This window comes from Dermacentor variabilis, unplaced genomic scaffold (assembly GCF_050947875.1).
Source record: "Dermacentor variabilis isolate Ectoservices unplaced genomic scaffold, ASM5094787v1 scaffold_12, whole genome shotgun sequence".
Taxonomy (NCBI): Eukaryota; Metazoa; Arthropoda; class Arachnida; order Ixodida; family Ixodidae; genus Dermacentor; species Dermacentor variabilis.
In genome coordinates, this window is record NW_027460280.1 from 49,674,315 (window position 1) to 49,684,638 (window position 10,324).

Below are 10,324 nucleotides of genomic sequence, written 5' to 3' on the forward strand. Positions count from 1 at the left end.
AATAAAAATCTGAGGACACCTAAGCACTTCTTATGCGTTGTGAATGCGAAAGCATTAATGTCCAATTGAACGCCGTTGAGCGGTGTTTCGAGTTTCGCGCTCCGAGTAACGTACCATAGCGGTACGTGCTGGCCGAGCCAGCAAGCAGCAGCAACCTGCGGTGCTAACACCACATGCCACCGACGACGTGCGCGACGAGAGACCGAGGAAGCAGCAGCGGCCACCAAGACCGGCAAGCGCGCTCAGCAGATAAACCCAGTGGCGGTAAGAGAGAGAGATACGGACCGCGCGCCGGCTTCCGTGAACGAAAGAAAGGGTGAGGGCGTCTCGGTAAAGCCCCTTAACCTTCGTAAAGTAGTGCCACGTTTTGAAGAATGCCGCTTCCTCCTCGCGCGCTCTGGCCGACGCCGCGTCGCTATTGGCCTAATAGCATCGCGTGGGTCATCGCGCCGTGCATCAGCGCCATTTTTGCTCGAGAAGCGTCTACGGAGTGGCGAGGAGCGCATCTTGGCGCCGCTGCTACGCTCGAGCAGTGTAGGCGGCGCCACGGTCGAGAGGAGCAACGAAGAGGAGTGAAGGCGGAGTAGGAGGGTTTCGCTACTTTACGAAGTTTAAGGGGCTTTATGTCTCGGCGATGCCCTCTCCCCTCACACAATACCTGGTGCCCTGCCGGCGCGGCATGTGTTCCCTTTCGCCAGCTTTGCTCCGTCGAGGCGCGCTCGTGACGTGCGTCACAACCAATGGGAATTTAGGTGCCGTTTCGCTGCTACAGAAGCCGCCGGCTTTTTCGCCCAATGGATTATTTGATGCGTTCACATAAAAAAAATAGAAGAAATGACCGAGCATCGGCACAATAGTCTGTTGCATATCGCAAAGGTACCAACTGTGCTACTATTTTGAGGAGAACGTGAGGAAAACAACGTCAAGTTAGAAGGAAATGTGTGTCTTTAAATTCAGCGTATTTTAACGAGCGCGCCTATTTGAGTAAAAAGATCAGTATGTACCTCTCGTTAGGGGCGGCCGTATTGTCTCGCTCTCTTCTACCGCACTGTTATGCTTGGATTGATAGTCGCGTGCCCGCGATACGCCAGGTCTACGTGTGACTACGCCTGAAATGATATTCCTTCGAATCCATTAAAGTGCTCCAATGACTCACCGTATAAGCATGAAGAACGTGGGAGCTTACAGTACAACATGAAGGAAGGCCAGAACAATATCACGCTTTGGGCTAGTTCGCGACATTCATGACCGACAACGGTTAGCGCTGACAACACGCCACGAAGACATATGCGAGAAACATGTCCCGTGATGCTCACCAATAAGCCGAATGTCGTGCCTGCTTTTCTTTGTGTCGTCCTCTTAGAGCTAATCATGTTCAGTTTTAAAATCACTAACAAGCTAACACCGCGTAGTGGTAAACTGAGCACATGGATACTTTTTGCAAATTCTAAAAAATCGCAATCATAAGCGCGATTTCGAGCTCATCAGCTCAACATATATCCTCTGGGCCCCGCAAAGGGCTCGAGTTATAACCAATCTCAAGCTGCTGCTTTTCGAGTTTGTAGGTATTTAGGGAATTCGACGGCGCCATTGCGCGGGCACATTTCACCTGTTTCTGCAATCCCTACGCCTCACTGCCTCCTCGCTCCGAACCGGTTGTCAGCGGTGGCGCTCCACTCGCGATGGTTCGCGGTAAGGGCGGAGCTACGACGTCATAAAGCGGCCCCTGGTGGCTACTGTCATGACGGTAGCGTGCCTTTTCTCCCTTGGGACTGCGCCGGGTACGTGCATGCTTCCTCTCGTCCGTCGATACCTTTGTGACTAGGACTGAGCTTACGCACGGTGCCTTTGCCCGTGCGGGGAGCGCGTACCTCGTGTTGATCCTGTCTCGACGCTAAGCCGAAGACTGGGTGCCTAGTGCTCGCGCGAGGTCGTACCACTTTGAGCCGCACTTATCGGATTGCCCAAGCCGAAGGAGGTTGACCGAAATCTCGCGAGTTGGCCCATTGGTTATAGCGAGAGGAAGTAGCATAGTCGCCGGGACTTTTCCTAGCGGCGTGTGCCAGCTTGGGGTCCGTGCTCTTCCAGCGACGTGCTATAGGCGCTCCCGACTGTATTTTGCGCCCTTGGTGCGGGACCCCTTTGGTTCCCCGTCGCCCCGGGACCGGGCGTTTGTGCAGTGTCGGGTGTCGCCGGATACAATAAACGGTTTCCGTTAACTCAGGGCAATACTGTGTTCTTGCGTGCTCGCTCGGTGTCCCCATGCGGCCTGAGCTCGCACTTCTGTGGGGAGCCCACTTCAGGCACTGCGCTCCTCTTCCTCACGTGTCTATTTCCCAGCTTTTCTTTCATATTTTCCTTTATTTTATTTTGTTTTATTTGTATTTCCTGCGCAACTGCAGCGATAGGCGCACATGCATGGTCTTCTGTCCGTATGTTAAGGACGTATCAGACATTCTCTCCGTCAGCAGCAACAAATACAGTGCAAAGCTATCCCTGGTTAGTAGTTTTCAAACGCTGTGGAGCGCTCTGATATGCGACTTCATGTTGGGCAGGTTAACACAAAACGCTCAAAAAGCACTCGCCTAATTCTCATACAGTGATCGGCTCCACTCCGGGAAGCCCCGAATTTTTTGCCGCAGCGGCTCTGATCTCTGACTCGGTTGTGGAGCCGCAACACCAACCCCTTTCTGCTATTCGAGTATATGTTTTGCGGCGGCGTCGGGTCAAAGCTACTGGAGAAGTTATTCATCACTGTCTGTTTCTGGCGCGCCCATTGCTCTAAAAACCGGACGAGCGTTCGGCTTGGGCGCTAGATCTATATGTCTGACATAGACAGAGAGTGATTCCGAATCTTGCTTCTCCTATGCAGATGACTGGAGTGGCCGGACGAAGATAACACAAGTGGTTCCAACTGAAGCCACCAGCACTGAACATCTGCGCTTTGGTAGCGTGTTTATTCGATAAATTTAAGACTTTGTCCTCGGAACGCATACAAAGAATAGACCAAAAATTGAACTTTGTGAATTTGCCCAGCGTATCTTAGTATTACAGTTATTTACAGTAAAAAAGCAGTGAAACAATAGCGGCAGGAAGTTGACGATTGTACATCTGGCGGTATTTCTAGCGTAGTGTACGTCAGTTGGTGCAAAGTCAGGCACCCAGTTCTTCGCCCTTCGGTGGTAGGTAAAACAAATGCGTCCGGTGACGCTTCTAAATTTGATCTAATCCACTAATATTTATGGTTTTATTGTCACGAAAGGAAAACAAATAGAGAGAGCAAGAACGGAGAGAGCTAAAACCTACACCTTAACTAAAGCTGCATTGCACTGCCATTCCGACGAAAAGAGCGAACGCGGAAACAGTCGCAGGAACCTGTCGACTTGAGTATTTATAACAACGGCCTCATTTCATTCTGCGCCAGCGACGCACGCAGCTATAGTCCAAGGATCTCCGCCTCTGAAGGCGGTCTAAATCGACTGTGTGGAGGGCTGTGCTGGACGTCGAAACGGGAACAAAGGCGGGAGAGGTCTTCGATGGTCTCTGCTCTCCAGCAACAGTTGCACATAGCCGTGCCACTCATTCCAGTAAGGAACGCATAAGCCTTCGTAAATGCCACCCCGAGCGATAGACTGCAGAGGAACACCGCATCAGAGCGGAAAATTTGGAAGGACAGTTACAGCTTTAAGGAAGGGTCTTAGTGTGCACAGATGGTGCTACAAAAGATTAGAAGACCAGTGAGTACCTGTCATGGCTGTAAACGGGAAATAAAGTTCCCTTGCAGCGTCAGTTATGGATAGGGGAATTCGAACTTTTCGGCTTTAGTTTATTTATGGGCGAACCAGGCAGGCCTCGTTGTCTGAGTCATTGCCACCAGCCACGGAAATATACAGGGTGTTTCAGCGAACACTTCGAAAATTCTTAAAGGTTGCGTGTGGCAGATAGCACAACTCTAGTTTATCAGGTGGTCTACTCGAAGCGGTGGACACTACTTGCTGAAAGAAATTGAAATGCATAATCGACTAATTAGCAAAAAGTCGCTAATTAAGTCCTAACTAATTACCTTACGGCCCATATTACAATTTACAAATTCTAGCCGCGGAGTTCGCAAGGCGGATTCACTTGGAACGAATTCTCAGGATGACAGCAGTTTCGAGATATTGATTCCCAAACTTTGTGGAGAAATGCATTGGCGATCCAGTTACTTTCTTAACAAAACGTGGTTTATGGATTCAAGCACGAAAGTAACTGCAACGTCAGTGCATTTCCCCGCAAATTTTGGGAATTAATATCTCGAAACTGGTGTAATCCTGAGAATTCGTTCCAAGTAGATCCGACTTGCGAACTCCACGCCTAGAATTTGTAAATTGCAATATGGGCCATAAGGTAATTAGTTAAAAACTTAGTTTGTGAATTTTTTAATTAGTCTATTATGCATGTCAATTTTTGCGCAAGTAATGTCCGCCTGTTCAAGTAGACCAGCTCATGAATTGGTCTACTCATGAACAGGTAACCTTTAAAAATATTTGAAAGTGTTCGGTGAAACACCCGAAGACCTTGATAGTGATCCTCTCTTGTCTCATGTACGAACCGCTGATGAATATTATGATTTAGGGCAAACTGGAAATTCAGAAGGGATGCCTTAAAATAACCAATATATGAAACTTTCGCGAGGTTGCTCTGGCAAGACCTACTTTACAGCAGCACGCAGGGCGGGAAGCTCTGTCCCACTTCATGCTGTCAGATGGGACAACTTATACTGGATTACGATTAGGTTAGCCAGAATGACAGCAACATCTATGAAGCTGGATGATGAAAATGACTGATCAGCATAGACGCGTATTCGGTCCATATTCGTCTTATTAAATAATGGCAGCCTCTTTTGCTTCAGAGCAATTCTAGGGTGATTGGACTTGGTAATCTCGGAAAGCGTTTAAGGTGTTTCTTAAATGTTTTATAGATACCTTTTATCTTCATATGATCATCATCTTCACTTTCTCCCTCTACTACCGTTCCCCTTGCCCCAATGCTAAGTAGCAGGCTCGAACATAGTAGTTCAGGCCAACCTCTCAGCTATTCTCTGATAATAGGTTTCTCACTCTCTGTCTTTCTCTCCGCAACATTTACGGCGCTCCTGACACTGTTGCAGGCACGACAAACAACGAAGATAAATGTCTTACTGCAGATGAAAGGCCGTCCTCCTATTGGAAGATGGCCTTTATGGGTGAACATAACTTCCGAAAACGTTGCTAGAGCTCTTTGTGAGGGCCAGAAAGACCAGCTGGTGATCGAGGATGCGGGAAAGTTGATGAATTTGCGCTCTTCGAGAAACAACAGCGATGCACTTTGGGAATGTGTGCTCTTGGGCGAACATGATTGTTGCAGATGTTGAGGCAGACCTAGAATTTGTATTGACTACCGTTTTCTTGACGGTAGTGCAATACAGACCGGAAATCAATGTACAAACGACACGAACTCTAACTTCGACCTTGCGCCATCGGTGACTTGTCTTCATGTCTGTCTTGCATTGTCTTTAGCCATGGATACGTAGCAACTAGCCCGGTCACAGTCTTGGTTATCGCGAAGATTTGAATTGGAATAGCAAAAGTTTGGAGGACGCTTAAGCTGCGCCTTTAAGAATGGAACGTGAAAGCATTCAAAGATCCCTGACTGCTTCTCACGCTTCCCGGCAACTGCAACTTATGTAACAGTAATGTTTACCGGGAAATGCTGGCGGCGAACGCTATGCGTTCTGGTAGAAACGCGGCCTCTTTAGTGGGCCGCGATGGATGGATGGATGTTATGAGCGTACCCTTTGAAATGGCGCGGTGGGTTGCGCCACCAAGCTCTTGCTATTATACTGCCTAATGTCCGACCTAGGTTAAAGAAGAAAATTGAAAAAAAAAGCCCTATGAACTCCCGCAACCAAATATTCTGATCCCCTACTGCGAACTTTGCTTTTGTACGTCTCCGTTTTTTGTCGTTTCCCTACTTTTCTTCCACCAATCTTCCAATCGCCTCTTACTAATCTCTAGTGCAGACATGTTTACTTTTCCACTGCTCTCGCTGAGCCGAAGGGCTCCAAGGAGGCCAGTGGTACCTAAATCGACCGCTGGGCAGACGCCTTCACATTCTAATAAAACATGCTCCATCGTTTCCCTAGCTTTACCGAAGCAAGCACATACTTCTTCTTCCTTCTTATATCTCGCTTTATAGGTGCGTGTTCTAAGGCGTCCCGATCTCGCTTCAAAAAGTAATGAGCTTCCCTTTGAGTTATCATAAATTGTTTCTTTCCCGATTTCGTTTTTTCCTCTTAAGTAGTTACTCATGGCAGGTTTATTTTCCATTGCCACCACCCATGAGATTGTGTCGGCCTCTCTGACTTTCAGCTTGACGTTCTTTGTTGCTGTGTTGCCCACCCTACAGGTCGCATACTTGCTGGTAAGCTTACTAGTCGTTTTCCTCCACTATGAATCAATGTTTTTCCTCTACGGATACCTCAACACTCTCCCAGCCCATTTACTTTCTTCCATATTCCTCAGTCATTCTTCATAATCAATTTTGGCGGAGGCGAGCCCATCTGGAGTTGTTGCAAGGAAGCGGGCTCACTGCTTTATGGCCTTTGATATTTGCGCGCGCAAATATGGGAGACGATGGCCGCTCTATGAATGGCAGAAACACTGGAAAAAGGGTTTGTGTATTGTTTTTAGTTTTTGCGCAACGGAATCATGCTTTCTGGTACATTCAAATTGCAATTCGACGTTGGCACATCTGTAGGTTGTGTGTAAGTCGTACTTTACCATTTTTCTACGTATTTTAGCTTGAGAAATTCAATTAGTTCAGGAACTCCCTTGCGCCACATAGAGAGCCCGGGCATGCGTGGTTCGAAATTCTTTTTGTCGAAACGACGTCCGACGCCGGACACGACATGGGGACCTTAAAACTATCGCGTTAAAACAGACAAACGAGATAAGTGCGAACGGAGAAGCGCGATGAAAGCGTACACAGGTGCTGGCAATGCCACTCAGGCAAAGGCGGTCGCAAGACCTACTTAATAAACGCAGACACCTCCATTGCTTCGTGAACCGACGAGCAGTGTGGTCGGTCTCGAAGCACTGTCTGAATGGAGGGCGGACAATCTTCCAGCCGTACCAAGGAACGCGCAGGGATTGTTAATGTCAGTCAAGTTATTCTAGCTACTAACACGCCGACGACAGCAATGAAAGTTTTTCCCATAAAACATACCCTGTTCGCGATATACAGCAAGAATATAAAGCCGTGAACAGGTGAGTGCTATAGCGAGAAAAAAAAGACATTTTTCAGACATTGATTGGCTCCAGCCTTTGATAAGATTTTGTTTAACATTAGCAAGCCTTGCATGCTTTGTGCAGAGAGAGAGAAAGGCAAAGGAAAGGGATTATCTCAGGTTTGCTACCCTCTACCAGGGGAGGGGCAAAGAGATTTGATAGGTGAAAGAGAGAAAAATAATAAAAAATACGAAGACCACGGACACGCACGCATACACGCACGCACACACGCACGCACACACACGCACACACACACGCACACACACGCACACACACGCACACACACACACGCACGCACACACACGCACACACACGCACACACACGCACACACACGCACACACACGCACACACACACACGCACACACACGCACACACACACACGCACACACACACACGCACACACACGCACGCACACGCACGCACGCACACGCACGCACGCACACGCACGCACGCACACGCACGCACGCACACGCACGCACGCACGCACACGCACGCACGCACGCACACGCACGCACGCACGCACACGCACGCACACGCACACACACGCACGCACACACACGCACGCACACACACGCACACACACACACACACGCACGCACACACACGCACACACACACACGCACACACACACACGCACACACACACACGCACACACACACACGCACACACACACGCACACACACACGCACACACACACGCACGCACACACACACGCACACACACACGCGCACACACACGCAATACAAAACTTTCACGCTGTCTGCGAAGGCGTCCCTAGTGTTACACAGCGTCACCATCCCATTCTACGTCACACAGTGTACAGTCACCATTTGTTACAAAGTCCGGTATCTTTTAACTAACGCAACAAAATAACAAGAACATGCTTTTTACAGCTCGCAAAAAAGAGCGACGCAGATGACCCTGACCTTCCACGTGCGTCAAGAATCAAGTTTCCCACGTGTATCTAATTCGGCGAACTAATTAACGCTCGCAGCCAGCCACGTGAGCTTCATTTACCTTCAAAGTTTCGAGAAATCTTTCATTATTCCATCGAGTCACCAGATCCTATAGTTTTCCTTCCACCTACTCCTGTTCTCTGTTCTCCTTTCGTGCGTGCGTACGTGTGTGATGGGAGCGTAAGCATACCTAGGTTTTCCGCCAAAACACATGATGCATACTGACAGCTCTACTTATGCTCATCAAGAACGCGAAAACAAACCATAGCAACAGCAAGAAAAGCATGCGGAGCTATCGTGACCCAGGAATCTGCCGCTGAGGAAGTTTCGAGGCAAGAGCAAGTATTCATGTCGGCGGAGTGCGGCGAATGAAAAACAAACTGATCCGGCTTAGCCTTTAGTCGGAAGCTAAAAGAAACTAGCAAAAAAAAAAATTGCGAGGAGAGCACTGGCATAAATACAGAACGTGAAAAAAGCACTCTGCGATGCTCTTTAGCCTGCATTTATTCGGCGGGTTTATTGAAAAGTCGAAAGCTGTTTTTACAAGCGGATTTTAAGAAACGGCAGCTAATTAACAACGAGTACGAGAGCCAGGCTAACGCCTCTTTGAAGAAAATAAAGAAGACAAAAAAATCATGACTTAAAATGCTCATCGCAATGAAGCTGTGTGTATGCGAGATCCATATATCAGGCCCTTCTTTTGGGACCCAAGCGCTATTTAAGCACCTAAGACTTTCAGCTCACCCGTGTCCTTGGTCCGAGAGCGCGCACCTCTAAGCCCAGGTACGCTGGGCAGCACACCGTAAAATACGATCCGTCAGTGAATTTGAACGAAGCAAGAAGCTTACCTCGGGAACGCGGTGAGGTTCTCTTTTTCGTGAAAACAAAGCGGCCCGGCCGAAGCCTACAAAAGTATCGCTGGCTCGTGCGCGCTCAAAGCCGCTTCAAGGACGGTGCCTCATCATCGGCCGCGGTATGAAAGCCTCGCGGTCACGTGCTTTGGGCATAAATGAAATGCTGCGGCCGGTCCGGCTGTTTTTTGTGCGACTGTCAACGGCGCAGCGCATTTGAGCGTTTCGCGGCCCTGTGTGGCCATCTCGTTGTGGCGCAGGCACGCCGAACAAACTGCGTGGAAAACGTGCGTCGTTAAACTAGAACGCACCTACCACTAGTGCTTGACTCTCTGATTAGACTCCCTTTCTTCTGCTGTCTCTCTCTTTCTAATCCCCATGCCCCGCCCACGCCCAGCGTGCTCATTCTGCTCGTTGAAGAACAAGAAAAAAATTGGCTTTCCGGAGATTAATTAAGTGCGACGAGAACGAGGAGTTCGCCCGACGGTATTCTGTTGACTCTCTTCGTCAACCAATGTTAGATGCAGCTTCTTGTAGATACATGAAGGTAACTAAGTAATAATGCAGCAATGGTACCATGACGTGTAGTTTCAGTGCGCATGCGACCGTCATAGAGGTAGAGAGCTTCCGCCGTTTTCTTTCGTTGCTTCGTTTACGTTGCTTGGCAGCGAAAATGGTGGGCTCTTTGCCATAGATCTTATTCCGTTCAGTCGGTCCTCCACCTAAAGTCGCCATTTAATCTTTTGTGACTTCAATATGAGCCTATTTGTCAATTTTTCAGACTTTAATGATAACTCTAACGAGCACCTTTTACCCGGTGATGCACTCATTATCGCAGTTTCCTGCTCATTAGAGAAACTTTTCATGCGAAGGCGTAGCATATCTCAGGCACATTTTATGCAGAATGTCTCTTGCGGCGAACTTTGTGAAAGCCTAAGCGAAATAACAGACGGCTAAACCGATGTGCCTACATTTTGACTGCGAAGGTTGATGCTTATGCGGTCTTTTCTTTGAATGAGCGAGAAAGGCAATTCCTTGCGAAATCAGAACGGTTGAATATCTGTTCAGTTCGGAATACTGCCACAACCACGGGGCGATGCCGGCTACCGTCTGGAAGGTGCAGAGCTAGGACACCAATTTATGCGACCACAAATGCATAAAATGCGATCAAATGCACCTGAATGCGTTAAGGAACCTTAAACTGCTATC

At 48.5% G+C, this 10,324-nt stretch overlaps 1 protein-coding gene and 1 long non-coding RNA gene across 2 annotated transcripts in view; one reads left to right on the top strand and one right to left on the bottom strand.

Annotated features, from left to right (window-relative positions):
• Window positions 1–10,324, bottom strand: part of LOC142566044 (1-phosphatidylinositol 4,5-bisphosphate phosphodiesterase epsilon-1-like) — a 305,298-nt gene that overhangs the window by 262,987 nt on the left and 31,987 nt on the right. The window lies entirely within an intron of this gene.
• Window positions 1–10,324, top strand: part of LOC142566045 (uncharacterized) — a 149,110-nt gene that overhangs the window by 131,396 nt on the left and 7,390 nt on the right. The window contains exon 2 of the long non-coding RNA XR_012824956.1: window positions 2,873–2,947. This is a non-coding gene — a long non-coding RNA (uncharacterized LOC142566045). The remainder of the gene's footprint in view (window positions 1–2,872; window positions 2,948–10,324) is intronic.